The 25867-nt window shown below is 30.4% G+C and overlaps 2 protein-coding genes across 6 annotated transcripts in view; one reads left to right on the forward strand and one right to left on the reverse strand.

The window, feature by feature from the left end:
* The window catches only part of LOC122710692 (trichohyalin-like), a 63569-nt gene extending 53908 nt beyond the window's left edge, over positions 1 to 9661 (reverse strand). For 2 of the 3 annotated variants that reach the window (XM_043928705.1, XM_043928701.1), the window contains exon 1: positions 9353 to 9661. The gene's annotated coding sequence lies outside the window, so the exon portion shown is untranslated. Of the gene's footprint in view, positions 1 to 4127; positions 4540 to 9352 lie in introns of those variants that run through there. The other variant, XM_043928702.1, reaches the window with a different exon arrangement.
* The window catches only part of LOC122710694, a 122283-nt gene that overhangs the window by 78124 nt on the left and 18292 nt on the right, over positions 1 to 25867 (forward strand). The window lies entirely within an intron of this gene.

Consider the following 25867-nt stretch of genomic DNA (forward strand, 5'->3'; position numbering starts at 1 on the left):
TTCGTATTAAATTTCATTCTCGCCCTATTATGCCACGCCAAGTTATATCCTTCCATTGTATTCACACAAATTAACACGCGAGAATGCAGAAAGTGTAAACACTAACGTTTTCTATTCGTTCAATTGGAAAAGGTAAATCGTTCTGATTTAAGAAATATACAGAAATATATATATCATAGGTACATTCTAACCTTATTTTAATAAGTAAGTATTTTAATAAATATTTTAATATGTCACTTTTGAGAAAAGATTTCAATTGTTAAATTGATTCTTAAAGGCAGAATAAAAAGAAAACCAAAAAATAAAAAGTTTGCATTTCTTTCTTTGTCCAGAGTTGAATCACTTAACTACTTAAATTATACACTTATGCACACGAACAGGTTACGTATGAATACACGTTGCGTTCATTTTGAGGTTAATTTAAGAAAGAACGGCGAAATGAAATTAATTCTAACATTACGAAGAAATTGTAGTAGCGAGGTTAAAGAAAAACGTTTTTATTCGCGACGTGAACAAAGTCTCACTCGCTTGGAAATACTACGATTATCGGAAATTGATATTTACACATAGAGGAGAATTCTCCTATCCTATCGATTGCTCTATCGATTCGCGTGATTTTCAATGGCGTACTCGAGCGGAAACAAAGGAAATGTAATTCCTTTTTCCTCTACTTTTCTTTTCATTTCTTTCTTTCTTTTTTTTTTCCCCCCCTGTTTTTTATGAGGCAGATTCATGGAATCGATAATTCATATTCAGTTTAAAAATATGCAAATACGTATATCGCGTATTTCGTAATAGTTCGAATTTGCAAATCGAGAATTATTTAAATATTGCAATAATTCTCATTTTGCAATTTCGTATCGCTATTATCAGAAACGTAAATATTTTTCACAAAAGAAAAAATTTACCTATCTCTAATTTTCTTTTTTTTTATTATATTTCGTAACACTTTGTATCATCATTGTTGCCTAAATATTCTAATAATTCTCTAAGTATTGCTGTCAGAAACGTAACAAAAATTAAAATTTCAACTAATTAATTAATATTTACAATCAATAACATTATTATAATAAAACTACTACTAAAAAAAAAAAAAAAAGCAAAAATTTTCAATTCAATCAAATAACCAAGAAAAAGCCTCGTAACAAAATTTTTTGATTCTCGTCTTGCGTCTTGGCATCGAAGAATCCAATCCACCAAGTTTTATTCGCGTCTGATGACACCCCGATATGGGACAACGCGTGCAAATCCGTTTGTGCTCACGCGTCCGTATAAATTGCGCGACACGCGTGTGTCAGTTATAACGACGAGCGTATTACACGGCTGAAATCGATATTGGCCGGCAGAATTTATGGTCTTGCGATGGCCGAATCATCGATTCGTGTAACGACCTCGTATAACTTGTCCTCTAAATGAGACGTCGCACGATAGCCAACGTATGGAGGGATAAGAAATCATGATGACGAGAGGAGGGGGAGGAGGGTGAGGAGAGGGGAAGATCGACAAGGATTGCCAAAATTTTTATAGATCCCTTGGTCTGATGATTCTTTTAATCGTTATTTCGAGTGAGGAAAGTGAAGGAATAAGAGTAAGGAAGATGGAAGATGCGAGAGGGGTGGGAGGATATTGGAAGTTCTTGGGATAAATTGTTGGGTGGAAGAATTTTAGAAATTAATTTTTAAACGCATAACGATGTCTGTAAATATTGAAGGGAGAAAATGGGAAGATATTGGAGGATACTCTTGAAACAAAGATTTCAAGAGGGGGTAGGGCGAAATTGTTGCTTAATAATAATATTTATTGAAAAATTCTTGTCGTCAAGTGATATGTCGTTTGTAAATTTATGTAAATTTAAAGGATATTATTTAATCCTTAAACTAAATTATTAAAATTTCTCATTGGTGAAAAATTAAATTGGTAAAAAATTTAGAATATTTATCGCGTTTAATTCATTATACAAGTAACTCATGGAGAGATAACGTTGAATAAAGTCGATTTTGATTTATGGAATTAATGATAATTTATCCTTATCGACTTTCATTCTATCTATAAGAATGAAACGTTACTCTTGATTCAATCTTGATCCCAAATTGACAGGATCAAGTTTAAAAGATCAGATCAGAGGAGGAGAAGTTTAATGGATTCTGACCACTCTAGATATTGCAAGCATCTCATGACAAGCGTGAATACCAAGCAAAGTTAAACGTGCTGGCCATGTTCTTATGGAAGAAAATATGTGCACGTAACTTGTTATCCAATAATAATTAATTATTCTTAACTTGTTACAGTGTCATTAGTGTTACAAGGACTCTGAATGCATAAATGAATCAAGATACAAGTATGAATAATATTTAGTTTCAAAAAATAAATTCATATTTTTTTTTTAAATTGTTTTATATAACACACCACGTGTATGTAAATCACAATATTAATAAAAATGAGATTTTTTTAAAAATATATATATATATGAAACGTAGTATTATATTTTAAAATTATATTTTAAATTTATTATACGTCCTGTTGCAAAATTTTTATATTTTATAGATAAATAGATAATGAGAAAAATAAAAAGGAAAAATTTGTATAATAAATTATTCAAAATAAATCCAAGGAATAATATAAAATTTATCCTTTCCTAAAACTTCAGTAACCGTTATGACAGTCGACGCACAAACATTTCCGGCTAATTACATCCTGTTGGTCGTTAATTTCTAACAATACCGCATTTTTCGTCGTTACTTTTATGAGAGAGATGCGCGCACAAATGTTTTTCCAACAGAAAGAAAGAAAAAAAATATATATATATATATATCCTGAAAACGCTTTCACACGTGTATTTACGAAAAAGTTTTAACAACATTGCATTTCACGACTTTGTCACGAGAATATTCCAATGCAACCGCCCTTTTTTATTTCTTTTTCTCCACGAAAAATATGTTTGAATACTTTTGTTTCCATGGAAAATACGCTTCAAATGAATTTTCTATAATTTATTATTTCAGACCTCTCTTTCATATTTCTTTATGTAATAATGTTATGTAAGACAAGTTAATTGATATAAAATAATTTGTTTTACATAATATTATTTAAATTTTTATACCAACTCACGTGGAAATTAAATTAATCTATCCACTGTGCTTGCCTGCCCTGGAAATTTCCAAATGTAAAATAGGAACACGTGCTATTGTCAAATATTTATGAAGAGAAATTTATGGCGAGTAATATATGTAATATTATATCAATTGTTTGTTAGGGTTTTTAGAATAAATTTAAAATTTATTTGAATCACCCTAATAATAATATGAATAAGAATTTCATGTACAAATACATGTCTGTGTACGATTGATAAGTATGAATGAGGCATAAATATATTAATATTTTTAATATTTTTCTTAAGAGTATAAATATGTATGAGTAATAACTTCAAAGATTCAAGCAAGTAAACATGTTAATAATTATATAACTTAATTGCACGTGCAAATGTCAATATAGTCATCTATTTTTTTGTAAACACGAATATACACTTAATCGATAAATGTATCCACTGAAAACGACAAGATCTCGGTTAGAGTTGTACACCAAATACATTTTAACTTCCATTACAAATCGGTTCTCGTTCAAGTGTGATTCAAAATACAAAAAATACTTTTTATTTGTCACAGAAGAAAAAAAAATATATTCTTAACTTGAGCAAATTCTTTTTTCTAATAAAAATGATACCAACACGACATTTATTTAAACTAATTTAAATTATACTGTAACACTCAAAGACAGCAATCAATTCCTGAAAAATCTACGATAACTACCACCATTGATAAACTATATATAGCAATATTTGAATTAATTTAAATTATACCAGTAAAAAATACTCTAGTTCATTAACACTCAATATTTCTCATTGTCGTCTCATCTAAAATTAAAAAAGACATTTACATTTTCTAAAAATATATTTACATGATAGTATTTTTTTATTATTTGTTCCATCACAAATAATAAAATACTCTATTTTCACATATTAATATTTGAGTTAATTCTAATTAAATACTCTGCACCAATTAAAAATTAAAAATTCCATTTAAAATCAAAATCAAGAAAACAAAATACCAACTGCTGAATTACCTACTTACATCATAACCTTTCCATCCGACCTCGAACGTTATCAATGCCTTTGCTCTACACCTCGCAACTGGCCAAGTTTACACAAGTCACCTACATTCCTCTTCCATCGACTCTAACAATGCCGCATTCTCACAATTCAGTCGGCTGTGTGTGTGCAAGCAGAAGTGATTCACGTGCGCACGTGACCGAGGCCGGTCGTTCGTGGTCTCGTTAGGCCACGTTGACTTTCGTTAATCACGATAAACGGCCGGTTGCATGCGCCATATACCGATGGTCGATAATCGCGTTTCCCCCCACAGACGAAGATGCACGCGTAGAACGTCAGAATTCACTCTCGTTACTGGAACTTTGCACAGTTCCCACTGGCACTGGACACTATATCCCTATAAGCCATAAGATAGCCCCGCCGTTTTAGCGGCAATCCAATTTGCCACGATCGATGAGACGGCAGCCAACGTTCGTGTCGAGCTTTCCACGCTCGTAACCCTGTTCTGCGCGCTGCAAATCTTTTGGGAACGAACAGGCTCATTACCTTGTCCAACTTGCGCCGCGATTCGCTCTTGCACACTTGAACAGTGTGTCTCTGTACATTTTATAATCTCTTTTGATTGACACGTGTACGTTAATTTTTTTTTTATTTATTTATTTAAAATTATTTTAAGTAAAAAGAAAAAATGAATTGAAGAGGTTAAGGGGAAAAGGTTTTACCGACTGTGAAGTGGATATAATATAAGTGTTGAAATGAAATAAAATATGTGGTCACGTGGAAATTTTATGGTTGGTTTTAATGGGAACTGAGGATTTTGGCTAGATAGTAAATGTAGAAAATTATTGATAATGGTTCTGGATGTTGGAACTTGTAATAAACTTGCGAGAAAGGTGAAGAAATGAGACATCTGGCGACGAGAGATTGAAACAACGTCAAGTTTCAATAGTGAGATATAACAATAGAAGAAAATTTGTATTTTAGATATATAAAATGATGAATAATATATAATAAAATAACAAAATAATGTGTAATCTAGAAAAATCAGTCGGATTCATCAGATATTTACAGATAAATATTGATTATAATATAAATTGTAATAAATTGTAAATATGAAACTTGTATTTGCAGAATAAGTGATCACTTGATGAGGAACAAGATATCTAATAATGACAAATGGAAATAATATTAAACATTGGCTTTCACATAGAAATAGTCTAAGGACAACTGTGTTATTGACACAGAACAAGTTATACATTGTGGACAATGTTTGTTCATACTTATACTAGTCTGTATCTTAAAATCTCTTCATATTGAATTCAATAATGAAAACTAAGATAGAACTCTTGAGACAAGCAATTATTACAGCTTGCATATCAGAAACAGCATGACTAATTAACTCTCTTAGAAAAAACGTTTGACTCAAGTCCATAAGTACACCACCACTCAAAGGATTCACAAAAGCGAGCATGAGAGATCAAACGAATCCCAATACTCGCCTGTTCCCCTAACGGCAGTTATTTGAATTAAATATCGCAAAATCGAGAAATCATGAAGAAGATAAAAAATTATAAAGCGAAATAGAAATGATCTCAGCGATTCGAGAGTAAATAATGGAAATTAGTAAAGGATTCGCAAATAATATAGAGCAGTGGTTCTCAACCTATGAAGAATATAGAAAAAATGAAATAGAAATAATTCGCAATCCAAAGAATTATAAAGAAAGCTGTAGAGAGCAGATAGCAAAGCGCGTATAATTGTATAAAACAGTGGTTCTCAATTTAAATAGATCAAAGTGTAAAAACTTGAGAATTTATAATTGTCTCTTATCAAAATTTTTATTTTTCTGTCGAAATTAAAAATGAAAAACAATTTACTTCTCTGTATTAATAATTGTTATATTAATAATCCTTCCTGTATGAAAAATATTTTGGACGTTCAAATACTTGTATTTGAACACCATGTGTTCGAAGTGAAATTTCATTTCAAACGAGCTGTTACTTAAATTTTGTTGTTTCATAAGCGAATATAGCGAAGTTTTAACGAGTTCAGGGACTAAGCGCGGATGTTGATCGAGGATTTGGTTGAGTTTGGTTTCCGGAAGTTGTTTTCTTGCAGGAAAATTGTTGTATGGAAATTTGTATTTCGCGGGCAGGAAAATTGATTTGTAATTTAATAAATGAAACGATAGGAGGACACGTTAAAGTAATTATTCCAATCATCACGTTGTATCAACGTAATCTTTGCCATTCGTCGATTATATGAATAATCTTAATTCTGCTCGACGTCCTCCTTTTTATCTAATCGTTTTCTTTTGTGAAAAAAAAAAAATCATTATCGATCGTGATTTATATATTTCTTTTGAGTCATTTTTCATCATTTTCTTCTACGAAAGAATCATCGATTAATCGTTGATTCAATTTTGCGTGTAAAAAATCTGGAGGAAATTTTCGTAAAAAAATTTTATTTGATCATTATTGATTCGTGATATCGAAAATAAAAAAAGTACTTTGTGATATACACGACGATGTACAAGAAAAAGAAAGGAGTGTCGTCATTCGCTGATAAAACACTTACACTTTTCAAATATATCCATTATATATGTCAGAGAGAGAGAGAAAGAGAGAGAGAGAAAGAAAGATGTAATTCTTATACCATTCAAGATTTCTTCTCTTTTACTCAACGGAAGATGTATGACTCCTTCTAATTAAGTGATTCATTAGTGAGAAATTAACTAATACGTGATAAAATAATGAAATTAATTGGAATGTAAGAACATTTAATTATTCGATGATGGTAATTTGCTTGCGCAAAAAACAAACGATTTACAGTTAATTATTTTCATCTTTTAAGCTAATTCAACTTTCTCTAATCAATTTATATTACTTAATACGCAATTTTAATTGTCTTTCTATTCAATTTGAAATAATATTATTTGTATATTTACAATTTATATCTTTACCATATTTTATATCTTACCATTTTTATATCTTACCATTATATCTTTACCAATTTTATCAAAGATGGAAAAACAAATTTGCATGATAAATTAATAATTAAAATTCAATTATAATTCAATTAAATGAAATTATGAAAAAAAAAATCGAATGATCAAAGTAATCAAAATAAATGCCTATTTATCACATTTATGGTAAAATAATTAAAATTACCGAGACATTATTTAAACAATTATTATTACGTAAATAATAAACTTGTTACGTGATAAATAATTAATTTTCAAGCCACTTACGTAAGACGAATCTTAAAAAAAAATTATAATACAGTTAAAATAACTGTTTTGCCAAGTATCATAAAGGATTCAAAAATAAACAGCGTTTATATATAGATAACTGTTGGAACGTTCTTCGGATGTCTTGGAAATTATATTTGAATGAATGACTGGAAAGTAATCTCATTTATATGTATACGACTGATACGACGGCCTAAGTCGATATTTTATATTTAATGGTTAATTTTCTCACTATCTACGACTTAAATTATAGGAATAATGAATGAGATAAAGAGAAATTATTCAAGGTTCTATAATTCCTTTTAAAACTTCAAGAAGATTTTTAAATATAACAATGATATTTTAAAACTAGATATTATATGGTTAAATAATTAATTTGTGTATATATATATACAAAACATTCAATCATACAAATTTTCATACAAATTTATTCTACAACGAAATTCGCCTATTTTTTGAAAAATTTGATGAATGATAATTTGGATGCATGGGAAAAAATTTGTTTTGTATAATTTTATAATAAGATTTTTTATAACAGGATAAATAATATAGAGCATTAAAATTTTGTGAGATCACATTTAAGATAACATTGAAAATATATAATCTTCTTGAAAGATTTTCAAATTCAACAGGATTCATTATTATCTTTATTGTATTTACTATCGATTTACATCTTCACCTTGCAAAATTTATATTAGAAAATTATCAGAATTCGAAATTTTGGAAAAAAAAAATAATATCAAAACTTTAAAAATTGATTTTTCACTCTCTCGAAATGATATTCCATTAATAACAAAAATTCCTCCACTGTATGATACACTACAGTAATCTATAAATACATACATACTCACATAATCTAAATATTTCATACAGAATTACTGTTAATTTTGATAACGCGTTTGTTAATCGAATTTGCATACGAAGATTTCTCTCCGACTAATTCATACGACTAACTGGATTCCTACGATAACACAAACTCTCGAATAAGTTTTTCCGTATTACTATTAATTCTGTGTTTACGCTTAACGATTAGATCCAATAATCTTATGAAATCTATGGCGTCGTATTATTGACGTATTATTGTAAACATACCTAATTGGAATGTGTATAAAACTGATGAATAATTGGTCGGTTTTTCCAACTTGTCAATTTATATTATCGTTTCTATGAAACGATAAATGATACGTGAATGAATGAAAAACGAAATTTCTGGGTAACTGCACTTTACTTTGTGCAATTAAGTACGACGAGTATTTTCACGGAAATAATGTGTAATTGAACAAACTTTTAACGGAAATCTTCGAAAGGAGGGATTTCGATCGATCGTGATACGATAAAATTTAATATTTTGTTGAATAAAATATGATATATATATATATATTTTTTTTTTAAATTATGTTAATGTTATATTATACATGCTGTAGAATAATCACTCTTTGCGAATATCTATATTGGCGCGATAAAAAATAATTGTCACGAAATTAAAAAAAAAAAATTATCACATATATAACTTAACAAAATAACGGTGATGGATAGTGAAATTTGTCAAAAATCTTGCTGCATGAAATTAAAAAATTAATCATTAATAATGCTCTTGAAACAAAATATATTAATTCATTGAGATTGAATTAACAAAAAATTCAATTAAAAACATAATTTTTCACTTTGAAATTGTAAACATTTGGTGTACATAATAACCTAATATATATCTCAATAAAAATAAAATAAAATAATTAAAAAATTAAAAAGTCGCGTTATTTCACAGCTAGCTTCTCAATAAACTAAAAATAAACGTAATAAATCGATCCACGAATGTTTATGCAAAATAAAATTAAATACAAACACGGTTAAAGAATCCTCTATTCCAAATTTCTCGTTACAAACGTACAATCATCCAATAACAACACAAATATAAATTACCATAATATTAATATTAGCACATTTAAATTTCAATGCATAAACATCCGGAGTCGAATAACATTCGATTAATCACTCACATTAAAGGCGAAAATATTCTCCAAATATTCTTCCAATTATAACAAACACCACTCTTTTTCGAAAAATCTTATACCGAGTGGTATAAGCACTTTACCCGCATATATATATGTATATATATATATATATATATACCGTATACTCGTCCACTCTACGTACGAACAATATAGAGCTTTAAAGAATCGAGACAATTCTCGAATTTCGAAGGGAAATCGATACCCGCGGATGTTGTATCGCGAGCACGTGGTCGTTGGAACGGTCCGTGTACCACTAGCACGATCGATCGCGGCCGAGGTGTCACTGGTTCGGCGCTGGCGAACATCCTCGCGATTTATAAAGCCTCGTCCGCTCTCTGACTTCGCTTCGTGTCGTCCGCCTCGTTATTATTCCCCTGCCAGATCACTCTGATTCCCCTCCCCCCCCGCCCGCCTCCCCCCGCTTTCCACCGACATTTCTCTACCGTGCTAGGAGACTCTTCAACCGGAGTGAAGTTGTCCCTTTCGATCCTATGAATTTTTCACCGATTTTACGCGGTTATATCGTACAAGTGAAATTCGATTATTAGAATTTTTTTCAAGGGATCATTAATTGAAAGAAATTAATTGTCCAATGTTGTTCGTTTTTGGATGAATCTCAACGATTAATATTAATTCAGTGTGTGTGAAATTTTAAATAAATTTTTTAATTAAAGCAGAAGAGAGAAATTTTGAATTGGTGTTGATATTTGATGATGATTTTTATATTAATTTGTATTTGAATGTGATGAAAAAAAGATTGATTCGTGATTTTAAGAAATCATGATCGATGACTCTTTAAAATATTACAGCATAAAGTGTATTAAGTAAAATTCTGTGATATATGTTGGACGGGTCGGTAAAAAGCGGGAATTTTGAATTCTAATAAGTGAAGTTATCTATCGAAAATTAATTCGTAATTTAAATCATTTTTAATAAATCACGGATATATTAATATGATATAAAACTTTGTGATACGGTTAAACATCATCCAAGAAATCAACGAAATTTCAAATTATATTGAAATTATCCCTTTTCAATCCCATTCAACATTTGTCAACAATTCGACGGTTTACGTGTAATGACACTTCGGAAGGATAATATTAATTCGAAGAAAGCAAAACCGAGCAACTTTCGCAACATTAAGCACAATGTATATGTTTAATTATGTCAGCTTTAACGAAGGCCACTCGAGTTTTCGAAGCTCCGCACACCAAGCGAATGTACAATTAAACGACCAAGAGGCAAAGAGCTCGGCCAAAGAGAGATAAACTTGAAACGATCTCGCTAAAAATAACACGAGAAAAAAGATCGGGTATATATCGCTTGCTTATACCCGTTGTTTATGTTTCACGATATTCGCCGTGAATGGCGGCGCAACGTGAGTGAAAAGCAAACTTGCGTTCAACGAGGCGCATAAACATATTGACCGAGAAATCTATGGGTGCCATCGAATTTCATCCGTCCGTGATCGAAGGAAGGAAATCTGCATTCAAATCTGTTTGATCGCGTCGAATAGCAGAATTTTAAGAATTGTAAAAATAGAAAATTATTTTCAGATAAAATGGAAAATGGGAAATCGCTTATTCACGCGCGTCCTCTGTGAAATTCGAACGGGAAAGTAAATAGAATATTCTATTAAATTGCGTATGAAATAATATTTGCATTTATATTACTATAATAAAATATCTTCCTATCTTTCTTAATTTTTTAATCCCAATTTTCGTCCCAAAATTCGAGCCAAAATTCGAAAACGATCTATCTCGAGATTATCGAAATTATTTGAAATATATACATTCTATAGGAATGAATTATAATCGAGATTAGTTTTATTTATTTTTTTTTTTAATTTCTTTCCAAGGATTCTTCCGTCTCGTTTTATGAATGGCGGCACCGATTCCCCGGTATATCTAGATCCTTCCAGCGCAGACATTTGCACGTTGCAGCGGTTATCTCCTTTCCGACATGAAAGAGTTCGTTGCTGCTCGTCTGTTTCCTCCCATCATGCGTCATCTTGCGTGGGAAAGTTTGTTTAACAAATCTCGGTGCCAGTTATCTCACTGCAGCTACCAACTACGACACGGAGAAAGCAAATTTTACCACGAAATTTCGTCGCTACGAGTATCGAGCTCCTCGAGTTTCGAGTGAAATTACCTTCCGTTTATATATCTGTTTTTTTTATTTTTTTAAATATCGATATTTAGGATATTGTATCGATGCAATCTCTTCTTTGTATTTTTTATCGATACTTATTTATCACCAGTATTTATTTATTATCACAATTTTTGGAATTTTTTTTTTTTTTTTTGGTCTACAATATAGGTTTTTTTCTAACATAGGTGAAAATTTATTTGTGAAACGTAATTTTCTAATTTAATTTTTTTTTTTAAATTTTACAATTCTTTCTTGTAATGCATAGAAATACAATGGAATGGAATGTAAATTTTGTGTGTAATGTAAGTATGATGAAGAAAGGATAAACATATATAAAAAATTAAAAAATGTTTAAAGTCAGTTTTTAGTATGCTAATATTTTAGATAAAATATCTCGTTCTCGACGAATGCATTTTTTCAGCATTATATAGCAGTTGATAAGAAATAAGTTCAATGATCTGCTACGTGACATTGACCAGTTACTACGAAATCCTTAGAATATTTTTAAAAGTGAAAAAGAATTTGTGAATTTCGTGAAACAGTTGAAATTGTACGTTGATTTAGCAAATGTAGAATTCTCTTCACTCTATTGAAACTTAGTTTAATCGATTTATCATTTATTAAAAAATACAGTGTTGAATTGCATGAAGAATGTTTGTAAAATTAAAAGAAAATGGCAAAAACATAAAGAGTTAAAGAGGTTAAAATCAATAAACAAAAAAATTTGATTTAACAGTGATAATTGTTTTTTAATTAACAATAAGATGGACCTTCGTAATAATTGCTCAATTAACACTTTCATGTTAATTGAGTCGAGATGTACTTTACAAAAGGTATACAGATATTCTTTTTATATCTTATTGATCAAATTGTAATCTTGTGTAATTTTAAAACTTTTAAAAAGTTCAATCTACTTAATAAGATAATCTACCACTTATCCTAAATGGAAGATAAAACATGCTATTAAATTTTATTCTTATACTTTCTTCTTATAGTTTCGTATTAAAACATATTATAAATTCCGATAAAACCAGTAAAAAAAAAGTTGCTTAATCCGAACAATTAGTGGAGGACAAAATGTTTCGTGAAATTTCATAAATAAAATATTATTTTCCTCGTAAATTCCCCATAAATATTTAAAAAAAAGTATCACAATTTTATCACAAACACTGAGACGAATAATAATACAATTTCTATAAAAAATTTATAAAATCAATCAAATTACAATTAAATTAGGATAATCCAATCTGCTTACTTATTCCAAAACGAGAGCAAGATGGAAAAGAAGAATTTCGTCTAGTAATATCTTGCAAACAAATTCATCTCATTTTTCGCATTTTCATTTTCAACTCGATCGATAAAACAAATTCGTTTCCTTTCCACGTTACCGATACGACCGAATGCTTCTCCGATAATTTACATAACTGAGTTAAATGCACGCGGTACGCGCGCATGCGCGATGCAAGCTCGTTAATCAAACACTCGACTCGAATAGCTGTTTCTCTCTGCAATTATGCGTGTATACATCTGTACATATATACACTTTATACACTTTTTCCGGTTTCCATACTTTACGAGCTGTTCTTTCACAAATCCAGCTTTGTTTATACTCATTACATCGTATGGTAATCTCCAATCGTACAATCGATTCGTTTAAACGATCTCAAAAACTTCCTTCCATTCTGGTTTTTTCCATGAAATTGCAAACAAAGGTTGCAACGAGAACAAAGAACATCCAAACATTTTCGAAAAATAAGGTATATATATCAGAGTAAGAATAAATTTCTTAAATTATATTAGTGGAAGTTACTATTAACGTCTATTAATCCAGATAAATAACTTTAGAGATATTGATATATTTGGAATATTTTTTTTAATGTCCCTAGATTCTAGTGAATTGCAATCTAGTGTCCTCTAGATAATCTAATGTTCTTTACTGAATCCTAGCAAAGAATATTTTCTAAAGCAATCTTTTCAATTCACATTTTTGCAACAATCCCAAAAATCCATTTCATACGAACATCGATTTATTTTATTTAACTTAAGAGGAAAACTATTTTTAAATTTACTTAACATTTTATTCTTAGTCCTATCTATTTTAATATATATACGCTACAACAATTCTACTTTTACAATAACGATTTTCATGCAAATTTTTCATTATGAAATGAAAGATTGGAAAATATATTAAAGTACTTGAAATTTTTTGTAATTAAAAAAAATGATGAAAATAACAGTATCCACATATACATAATCGCGAAGATTCCGACTTATCGACTCGGAAATGTTACTGGATTCAAAGAAATTCCTCGATCGACTCGGATCGACGTGAGCAATTATTTTCAAACGATATCGGTATAATTATCCTCGATCAGGTGATAGTTGTCACGTTGACGATGATTCAAATAAGTGATCGAACACGCGTTGCTCCACGATCACAGAGATTCTCCGTTATTAATAATTCATTCACAGCTCCCGGTTTGAAACACGGTCGAACGCGACAATTCTCTGCAATCGGATTAATCCGTTGGTCGAATCATGAATACGAAAAATTGATAATCTTATAATCGAACGAAACGTCAATGATGTCCATATACCATACATTTGCTATATTTTCTCGTTCCTGTTTTTTTTTTTTTTTTTTTTTTTNTTTTTTTTTTTTTTTTTTTTTTTTTTTATTAAAAACAAAATTATCCGAAAACAAAAATGAGATAAATTTTGTTTGAATTTGTTGATTTAATGGTATCGATAATATAGACTGTTTTCTTATTATTATATATAAATGCATGATTTTTTGTAGATTCGAAAATTCTAATTTATTTGAAATGATAATGCATTTGTAATATTATATATGCAAGAAGTGTCTCATTAATAATCATTAGTTTTTATATCTTTAGAAAAATCATTAATTTACAATTTCCTTATAACTTCGTTCTGAGGATACAACAATGAAGAAGAAAAAAGTACAATTATCCTTTTAAAATTATCTAATATAACTTGCAACAATAATTTTAGTTATTATTTAATTTTTTTCCATACTAATTGAATAATTAGTAATATCGATAATCACTCTGACATAAAAATCACTGAATATTAAAGTCATCGTATGAATTTAGCGTATTATTTAATGAGATTCTCAATCTGATAAATATAAACGTGTTTTTTTCACGGGAATTCCCCACGTGTCTCGACACGACACGGTTGAATTATAGAGAAAGATGAGCACGTTAACACGTGGCGAAAATTGATCATCCATGTTATTACGATATCTGCAAACGTATCATTCAAACGTTTAAACAAATTAGAAATTTTGATTGAAAAATACGTATGATTGGAAACAATTAAAATATAATAAGTTTATAAAAAATATTTTCACACTGGAAACTTGAAGATGAATCATGATATATATTACGAAATTATTATAATTATTGGATAATTATTCGTATTATACACGTATCGAAAATACGTGTATGCGATATTGAAATTGAAAAATTGTATCTCTATGATGAGAATAAAATTTGTTTGTTGCAAAAAAAATTGCGTTTTCGTTCAAAATTCTCTCGATTACGAATTTTAAAAAATGAAATGAAAAATCATAACCTCGCGAGAAAAGAATTAAACGTGAATTTACTTGTGCAAACCTGTTTATCCTCCAACAGGGGATTCATATTTATTTTATTTTCTGAATAATTATTCGTTTAAATAAATACGAGTAAACAAATAATGATTCAACCTTCGACTTAAAAATTCCCAATTCCCATTCACGCCTTCGTTTATTCTTAAATGTCATCCCGAGTCAAGCAACCACGTACAAGATACGCCATTTCTGGTAATCTGAAGAGCCGTTGTTATCCCCGTTCGAAAAGCTGAATAGACATGTTCACGATTATATGCCACTTACACTCTCACACACGTGTATCCGAATCGTATGAATTATTTATAAGGTTCTATCGATCTTTCAACTTAATAAACACAATGCACTTTAATTAACACAGTTGTCGATATATGCCGATTAATCAAGGAAAAATTATATTTTCTCTCGTGTCGAAGCAAAAGAAATCGGAAATTTTGTAAATCTCACGATGATAACAATCCTCCATTTTAATCCACCGAGATCGATTATGATTGCTGGACGATTAAATTTTACTTTGACAGAGAAAATTATTTCCAAAAAAGTTTTATTTCCAAAATTATTCAGACGATAAAATTATTTCGATATCCATTTTACTTTTGCTTCTAAGAATCATCCCTTAGAATTCTCAGCTTATACGAGTTGTCAATATTACCGATACGTAGATGTGAAAATAGTATAACGAATGGATGCACAAGGTATTAGATAACGTTTCAGCGATATCGCGATTTATAAATGTCACGTAACAATGTCTCGATTATCGCGAATGATGATGCAAACTTATGACACAAACAGTTAAGATCGTGAATATACATTTCCCCATTTGTTTCCGATGCGTATAAAAATTGTAATATTTTTTCACGAACTTTAGCTTTCACGTCGATAATATTTTTATCAAGTGTATCAAGTGTACGAAAACCCAAAGAAATTATTGATACTGTACATATGAAGAAGTTGATCCGAAATTGACGTCTCGAGGGAAGAAAAGAACAATATTCGCCAAGTACGAATGAAGATGGAAAAGGGAGAAATGAGAAAAGAGAGGAAAAACGGTCGCCTTTTACAAAGTAGAAAGAAGAGAAAAAAAGGAAGAAAGGGAATGGAAGTTTAAGAGAAAAATTTTTTCTTCGATTTATTCTCAGGCGTATCTTTAAGCTTGACGAGATTTTAATTCTTCCATTGTATTAAACCTTGTGACGCATGATCGATAAAGGTATGCCGAGATTGTTAGCCGGAAGTGGATAAAAAAATGAACTTTGGCATTCTCAGAATTCTCTTCTCTTTTTCAATGATACGATATATAACCGCGGAATAATGGAATTTCTTGGACAAAAATTGGTCCAAGGACTGGATGATACGATCCTGGTAATGCAAAAGTTATGCACGAATACCATCACACGATCGCACACGGGCAATAAATAATCAATTAGATACAAGAAATGTCGAGAATATTGGCTAACTAACCAATTTAAAATACAATATTCTTACATTTACATATTATAGTATTTAATTCCATAAATATAAATAAAAGTTATACTACCTAACCTAAAACCTAAACTATGAAACTCAAGTTATACTACCTAACCTAAAATTGGCTTTAAGTAAATTTACTTTATAACCTAATTTCTTATTAAATACAATAATCTTACATTTACATATTATAGTATTTAATTGCATAAATATAAATGAAAGTTACTACCTAACCTATTATTACTACCTAACCTAAAACCTAAACTATGAAACTCAAGTTATACTACCTAACTTAAAATTGGCTTTAAGTAAATTTACTTTATAATTTCTTTGGACAATGAATTTGATCTAGAACGAGTTTACAATATTTTCTTTTATCGCAACTATGATAAAATTTCATACTTAAATTTGTTCATTTTTTGACAGTTTGAATTTGACGTGAACAGTTTTTAATGGCATCGTTTGTTTTATCTGGTTTGGAATAATTGACACATAGCCGATGCAATTGCCAACTTAGACCTTGCCAACTCGGAGATTGTTCTCTTCGATGCGGAGTCGCTGATCATTCGTTTTCATTTTTCTCTCTCTCGTCACGCATTTGCATACACGATGCACCCTTGAACCGAAACCTTGGAATTGCGAATCGAACAAGTGACGGGAAATTTACATATCGCAACGTTGATCAATCGTTTAACGTTCTATTCCGTTAAATTCGAGTTTTTGAATTTTTACTTTACTTTTTTAATAGCCGGAACTTTTATTTTTCTTTCTCTGCTCGAGAAACATTGAATTGAGAATCGTTGGATGGATGTATGAAAGAAAACTTGTCTAGCCTTCCATTCCTTGAAATTGGAATTTTCCTCTATTTTCGTTCACTTGAAATTTTTATCCTCTTCCCTTTTCATTCTTTTCTTCTGGAAAGAGAAACAAAAAGTAATACAAGAAAATAAATCTATCATCAAATGAATCGATAATAATTACATTTTTCGCGAGCTGATAATTCTAGTTCTAAATTTCCATACCTTGTACGAAAACCACACCACAACCACACAACACTCTTGTTATTCGCTTGTTGACAAATGAGTGCATTATCGCGAAACATGTTCACATTCGGATTAATATTTTTCTCACGTTTCAGCGGCTTGTAATCCTCGAAATTTCATTTGTTGCAAATTTAGTTGTTCAACACGAGGGTTTTCGGCAAATTTCCATAAAAGCCAGAGAGGTTTTGGTTGCGCGAAGTTGATGAATCGAGCCGTAACATGAAAACGATTCGTGAAATTTAATTAAGCTTCGCCTGTTTCTACTTTTTTTTTTTTTTCTATTTTCTCTTCTTTCCAATTTTTTTTTTCTTTCTTTCTTACAAAACCTGTCGCCCAAAACAGATATTGTTGTGCAAAGGAATTTTTCCTCGGCAAAGATTTCCTATTGTCGATACAAAATTTCGAGATAGAAAAAAAAAAGCGATTTTCGTGAAAAGTTCATTGAACTATGATCGAAGGTGATAAAAAAATTTGAAATTACCTTTTTTTTTTAATTTTTTGGTTCTGCTTATTTTATCGTTAACTCTTGTCGTAGATGACTGAAGATCAAAGGGAAATTTTTATCGTCAAATAACTTGGAAACGAGGTTTTATTTTTATCGAAAAAGTTTATTAAACTCTCGTTTAACGATTTGTATTCCAAATTAAAGGGCTCGATCAGTATTTTCAAAGTTTTTTCAAAGCCAAAAAAACGATAAGAAAAAGAGTTTTGGAATAAATATCCCGAGTTGAATTGAGGTTAGATTGTTGGAAAAAAGTTTTGTTCAACTTTAATTCAACAATAATTTGTTTTATTCTACGTTAAATATCTCGATGAGTAATTTCAGAATTTTTTCAAAACCAAGTGAAAAATCGAGTTCGAGAGAATGAATATCCCAATTTAAATTAGGTTAAATCTTTTAATTCTTTCCTTGTCCTTAAAAATTGGATTACTTTAAATTTTACTTAAATTTCGAAACGAAAAGATGAATTTTCCATCCGTTGTTACCGTTTTAAATCTTCGTTTCGTTTACTTGATAAAATTCGTTTTAAAAAAGATTCTCTTCCACACTGATCTTCGCCGCGTAACTCAAGTCGCGTTAAGATATTGTTTCGGAACTTCTTAAGCTCCATCTCATTTTAATAATCTTCATTAAAATGCGTAGTCTCGAAGAGGCGGAGAGTAGGGCAATGCTTTGTCGAACTTCCGTTTCCGCGAAGATCTTCGATATAAGCGAGGAGAAACTACGTAGCTCGTGATACAATATCTCTCTTCGCAGTAATCTCATTACGTAATGAATAAACTGTTCGATGCTTTCAGAATCGAATTTTTTTATTCTGAAAAAAAAAATTATTCTCGATAAAAATAATTAAAATAAAATTTAAAATGTTCGTTTTATCAATTATGTAACAAACTGTTTATTTATTGACATTTATATTGCATGTTTCGTTAATATTATTAAATATATACGTACATCTTCTTCTTGGTTCAATTTTTTTTTTTTTTTTGATCCGTGGTAAGTGGCAGTTCTGTTTCAAGTACAATAAATAAGATTAAAAGAAACAGTGTCTTCGAGAGCTTGAACTCTTTACCAAGTCGATTCTCGGGAAGGAACGGTGCAAATCAATTTCATTAGTTTCACAGTGGCTGTGTTTTCAATGTTCATTCCACGGCGAGCGATAGCATTGAATGGAATTAAAGGCGTGCTTTTAAAACTTTCCTTAACGTAGCACTCTTCAACCGGGCACTCGTTGAACACGAAAGAGATCCTTGTTGCCTTTCCATGATATTTACCTTTGTTTAATTTTTCTCCTTTCTCTATAAAACAATCCATTAAATTCAAATTTACATTAAGACATTTAGATAAGACTATTCTCCATAATATTTTCTCTCATGTTTAATTTCTTACACCTCTGTATTTATTATCTCTGTTTCTGACATCTATTTTTAACACTCACTTTCTCTAACCTGCAGACTTAACCTAAATCTTAAGATTATTATATGATTCAAAGCCACATTTGTTCAAGGATGAATCTATATCAGTAGATATAGATGGTAAAGTATACTTCTCACTGATAGTCAAATTACATATATTTTGATTGCACTATCATCTTTTAGTTAAAGCAAAAAATTTTACTCTTGAATTATACACAAAGTTAGATGTAATTTTCTTTCCTGAAGTAGCACACAGTCCTGTACTATTCAAAAGATTCACAAAGAAAGGCTTGAAGGTAAAAATTCAACCCAAATCTAACCTTAATTTAAATCAGAAATTATCTAAGCATTCACTTTCTCTAACCTAAAAGACTTAACCTAAATCTTATTATTATATGATTCAAAATCACATTTGTTCAAGGATGAATCTATATCAGCAGATAGTAAAATATACTTCTCACTGATAGTCAAATTACATATATTCAGGTTCCACTATCATCTTTTAGTTAAAACAAGGAATTTGCTCTTGAATTATACACAAAGTTAGATGTAATTCTCTTTCCTGAAGTAGTACACAGTCCTGTAATATCCAAAAGATTCACAAAGAAAGGTCAAATCTAACCCTAATTTAAATCAGAAATTATCTAAGCATTCACTTTCTCTAACCTAAGAGACTTAACCTAAATCTTATTACTTTATGATTCAAAGCCACATTTGTTCAAGGATGAATCTATATCAGCAGATAGTAAAATATACTTCTCACTGATAGTCAAATTACATATATTCAGGTTCCATTATCATCTTTTAGTTAAAGCAAGGAATTTTCTCTTGAATTATATACAAAGTTAGATGTAATTCTCTTTCCTAAAGTAGCACACAGTCCTATTCTATCCAAAAGCTTCACAAAGAAAGGCTTAAAGATAAAAATTCAACCCAAATTTAATCCTAATTTAAATCAGAAATCATCTAACCTGTTCTAACCTATCTTCTGTATCCATTACAAAATAATTTGAATTATAAAATGAATTTGAAACCTATCTTTTTCTTCGCACAAAGTAAAGCCTTAAATTTCTATTTAGTTTTAATTCTACGCGAAATTTGTTAAAACATAAGATGAAACAAGTCGTACATACGATGTTCCCTGCAAAGTTTCACTAAGAATTATCGGTTATCGATTCGATCTCTCGAGGCAAGAGACCCCCCCCTCCTCCCTCCCATTGGACAAAGTGGCACGGTTGAACGAGAAAGAAGAAGAAGAAAATACAATTTCCGTTGAACACGTTGAAAGTCTGTCGAGTTACGGCACTCGAGCAGTGGCGGATAATTGCGTTCCCTGCCGGAACTTCTCGCATTAACTCCTCTTTCAAAATTGTTACCACTGCTCGAAGTAACATCGAAAGACCACGGACTCGATGCTTTTCAACTTCATCTTTTCACCGATCTCTAAGCTCCAAGTTTTGAGGGATACGTTAGATGATTAATGAGTGGAACAGGAACAGGATTTCAGGGAAACTGATTCGGAACGAAATCTGATTGCAAATTGTCGTTGGATTATTAAATTAAAAAAATTAAAAAATATATATATAAATATATAAAAAATATTAATTAAATTAAAATTACGTAAGGCTGTTGAATTAATAAGTGAAATTACAAATGTGCAAAACTTTCATTAACTCTCGACAATTATCTTCATCGTTCTCATCCTCTTCAAAATAAAATTAAAAATAAAAAACTCTGTTAGGATTTATGCTCATTTTCAAACTTTTCCAATGAAAATTTTTCAGTACAAAATGATCAATATTCTTATTTATTCTCATAATAATATTCTTATGAATATTATAATTCTTGAAAAGAGTAGATTGGCGATCTGAATTCCACGCGACAATTAATTTCGACGACAATTCGCAAAACAAATTCACAGAGGAAAATTTATTATCCCCCGATGTAGAGATGATCAAACGAGGGAGCTCGAGAAGAGTAATAAAGAGAGAAATTGCAGGGCCAGTCTCGAGAGAAAAATCAGAAACGAGGGAAACGGTCGAAGAACCGTTTGCAGGGAAATCGCGCTGGTATTCGACGAACGTATGCGAAACTCGTTGCTTAAACTCGCTCAAAGGAGGAGGCTGTCTCTCCTCGGAAAGTTGTGGAAATTAATCCGCGCAGACTACTGCCTTCGCCTACTGCAGATATATTTTATTCGCTCGAAACGAAACTCCCTCGAAGATCGTTCCACCATTTTTCGAATGGAATATTTCACCATATTTGAAATATTGATTGGAAACGTTAATTGAAAAATTAACAAATTGTTGACATCGAATTATGGTTCGACGAGTTGTAAATAATAATAGAGTCGCGTATTGCGATTCTTAATTAAAATTTTATTTCCTCGAATCGGTAGGGATTTCAGGAAGATGTTTAATAATAAATCGTTAAAAATTCTCGTTTTTTACGATTAACGTTAAAAGGTGAACAAGGTGACAACGTTCTCCGATGTTTGAGGCGTACACACAACAACGCCGATTATCTCGATTAAAATGATGGAAACTGTATAGGGCTGTATCACGACTCCGTAATGAGGCATGAAAACGATCCTGTTGTTGGCTGCGTGGGCGTGTATCAAATATCTCGTTAATGGCGATTCAGACAGGAAGGAGAAGAATCGACAACGCCGCATAATACCCGTGATTTACGATCGTTGGAACGTCTCGAGTTCGTGTCCACCGTGTATATTATCGGCGTAATGGAAAGGCAAAGGAAAAATGAGCCGATTATTTTTCCACCATGAAAATTTAGAGGTTCGTTGGGAAAGTATTGGATATAAAACGAAATCGATCGATCTTTATCCTTTGAGTGATGAAATTTTTTAAGAGATTAGACAGATATTTCAAAGTTCTGGACGATTAATTGTAATTCCTTTTATTTCTCAAAATGTATGTAAATATTTCAAATAAATATGAAAGCTTTAATGTCCTTTTTTAAAATCTAGGGATCCCTAGATTCGAGGAGATAGAATTAAGTTTAACGAAATGAAATTTTACGTATCCTTTAATTCATTTTTCTTTAATTAACTACATCTAAACTGCTCTTAAAATTTTATCCAATTTTTACCATAGCTCTTCTAAAATTTAGACAATTTACTAAATTTTAAATTCAATCAGATTTATCAATTTTCATCTTGAAAAACGAAAGGAGAATAATTGCTTAATCATTGGAGAAGTATTTTCTTTTCCTAGATTAGGGAATGCAATCTAATCACTCAAACGAAAACAAAAAATTGAAAAAAGGGAGCACGTGATGAGAAAAAGATGGGCGACTTTTTCGTTTTTGATCTCACTTTGCACAAACACTTTGCGACAGAATACACCATACTATACATTCGATCTACCTGCAACGGATAAAGAAGGGCTTGTCACGGATTTCTATTTAGTGAAAAAAAAAAAAAAAAAAAAGAAAGAGGAAAAAAAATGGCGGCTCGTTTATTCGCTGAAAATGCATTTTCACGACGCGACTCGCGGAGCTAAGAACTCGTTAAACCAACCTGTTTCCTCGAACGGTGGCGAACCACGGAGCATAAATCGGGCGGAATGGCCGAGGGAATTAACAATCATTTTTTAACAATTTCCTACGGTAATTGCCGTCCACGTGCATATAATGTACTTGCCTCGAGCCCCGCCGTTAATTGCGAGTCGAGAATACTTTTCTCGTATTTTTTTTTTTTTTTTTTTTTTCTCCGAAAGAATTCGCAACACGTGGAAACGAGCGAACGAATTAATTCATTGTTCGATTAGAAAAAAGAAAAAAGAATGGTATCTAGGTTGTCGATATCGATTCTGGCTCGACCGTGAGAAGAAAAAAAATATACGACGCCTTCTTTCTTTTTTTCGATCGAATTTTAAAAAATGCTTGTACAAAATTTTATATTTATATACACACACAACATTGTAGTATATTTGTTGTAAACATCCCCGTAATCTACTTATTGAAACTAAAAATCGTGACAGAAAAATGAAAATTGAATAAATTTATATTGCAAATTGAAATTTGCAATATAAAATTGAATAATTTTATAATTTTAAATAAATAAATTTTAAATATTATAATTTAATTTTAAATAAATGAAAATTGAATAAACTTTTATATTGCAATGATATGTAAATTAAAAAAAAAGAAAGAAAAAAAAAAGAAAGATTCAAATATTTGAGTTAATAAATACGGTGGAATATCCGTCCATTTTTTATAATATTTTTCCAAGAGACAAGAAAGAAGGTTGGTGTAAAAAATATTTCGTGATAAGGCTTAAAGTAAAAAAAGTCTTTGCAAAGATGTTTCGTGAACGGCACACACAGGCGAGCCATAAAAGCTTTTTACTTTGAGGATACACTTTGGCCGAGGCATAATTAATTCCCTTGGGAACCGGAAGCTTGCATTCCCATGGAAACCAGTAACACCACCGGTAATTCCGGTAACTGGGTGCACATATTAGCCAGTTTCCATCCAGGCAAAAGAGGAGTCCTGCGATTATTCTCAGTCGGGCAATATCGAGCAGCCAGTCCATTATTTTATGGCAATTGTTGTGTACGAACGGATAAATCGATGAAAATTGGTAATTTTTAACAGTTTTTAAGTTTTCGATCGATTACAATTGTGCAATTGCCAAGTTTTTAAGATAAAATTTGTACTCCAATTTCAATCCTTTTCCTGTATTNATATGTTAATATCTTTAGTAGAGTTAGATCTTTGCATCCCAATTTCAATTTTTTTATTTTCACAATTATAAATTTCAATTTAATAAATTATTCTTTTAAGACATCCAGTATATATGCCAATATCTTTGGTAGACAGACAAATCTTCTTTGCATTCCAACTTCAATTCTTTTTTTTATAAATCATTCTTTTAAGACGTATATATATTTCAATATCTTTAGTAAAGACAAATCTTCTTTGCATTCCAACTTCAATTCTTCTTTTTATAAATCATTCTTTTAAGACGTATATATATGTCAATATCTTTAGTAAAGACAAATCTTCTTTGCATTCCAACTTTAATTTCATAAATTATTCTTTTAATTTATAATTTATAATATATAATTATATCTCTTTTTATAAATTATTATTTCTTTATTTTTATAAATTATTCTTTTAAGATGTATATATATCAATATATATCAATATCTTTAGAGACAAATCTTTGCATTCCAACTTCAATTCTTCTTTTTATAAATCATTCTTTTAAGACGTATATACATGTCAATATCTTTAGTAGAGACAAATCTTCTTTGCATTCCAACTTTAATTTCATAAATTATTCTTTTAATTTATAATTTATAATATATAATTATATCTCTTTTTATAAATTATTATTTCTTTATTTTTATAAATTATTCTTTTAAGATGTATATATATCAATATATGTCAATATCTTTAGAGACAAATCTTTGCATTGCAACTTCAATTTTTTATTTTATTTCCACAATTTTTCAATTATAAATTTCAATTTCGTAAATTTTATTATTCCAAGACACTCGATACAATGTAAAATCTCAGTAATCAAAAAGAAAAAAAAAACAAATCTCTGCCTCACATCTCGAGTTAGATTTATATTCTTCGCAACACGTCACGTTGATGTAAGTTTATCCAACTGTGAACTGCAATTTTACTAAAACCATTCCTTCAACTTTTATATTTAAACTTTCCATCATTACCCACCAGCTTCTAATTCTCTCTCTCTCTCTTTCTCTCTTTCCATCCATGCCACATAGAGATTCTCGGAAATTACGAAATTTTTACTTTTTGTTGCGCGCATTTGTTCCAAATCTCAGAGTTTCCGCCAAGTTTCGCGGCAACGAGGCGGAAAACGCGAATGATTTAGAAACTCGAAGAGAACCAACTCACCTCGAAGGAACGAGAATGCGATTAGATTCTTTTTTTTTTTTTTTCCTTTCTTGATTGGAGAACAGAAGAGATCCATATCTTTGTATAATTGTATCGATGACAAACAAGTTGGTGCTCGAAGAAGCGATGACAGTGTAAAATAGATTGCGTTATTTCGATGTAAATGTTGGATTGCGTTGAATTCATAGGTAACAGTTTTAAGGATGGAATGTGCGCGTTGCTTTGGTAACGTTGAGAGAATTCCAAGGTGTGTTGGAATGAGTGTACAATAATCGTCGTGTCATTTTCAATCTGAGAATGTTAAGAAAATTTTATAATTTTGTTTATGATTTGTAATATATATATATAATTTTTATTATATTATAAATATGTTATACTCATTTCCTTTGTTTCATTCTT

This window comes from Apis laboriosa, unplaced genomic scaffold, assembly GCF_014066325.1.
Source record: "Apis laboriosa isolate Shangri-la unplaced genomic scaffold, ASM1406632v1 scaffold14_cov150, whole genome shotgun sequence".
NCBI lineage: Eukaryota > Metazoa > Arthropoda > Insecta > Hymenoptera > Apidae > Apis > Apis laboriosa.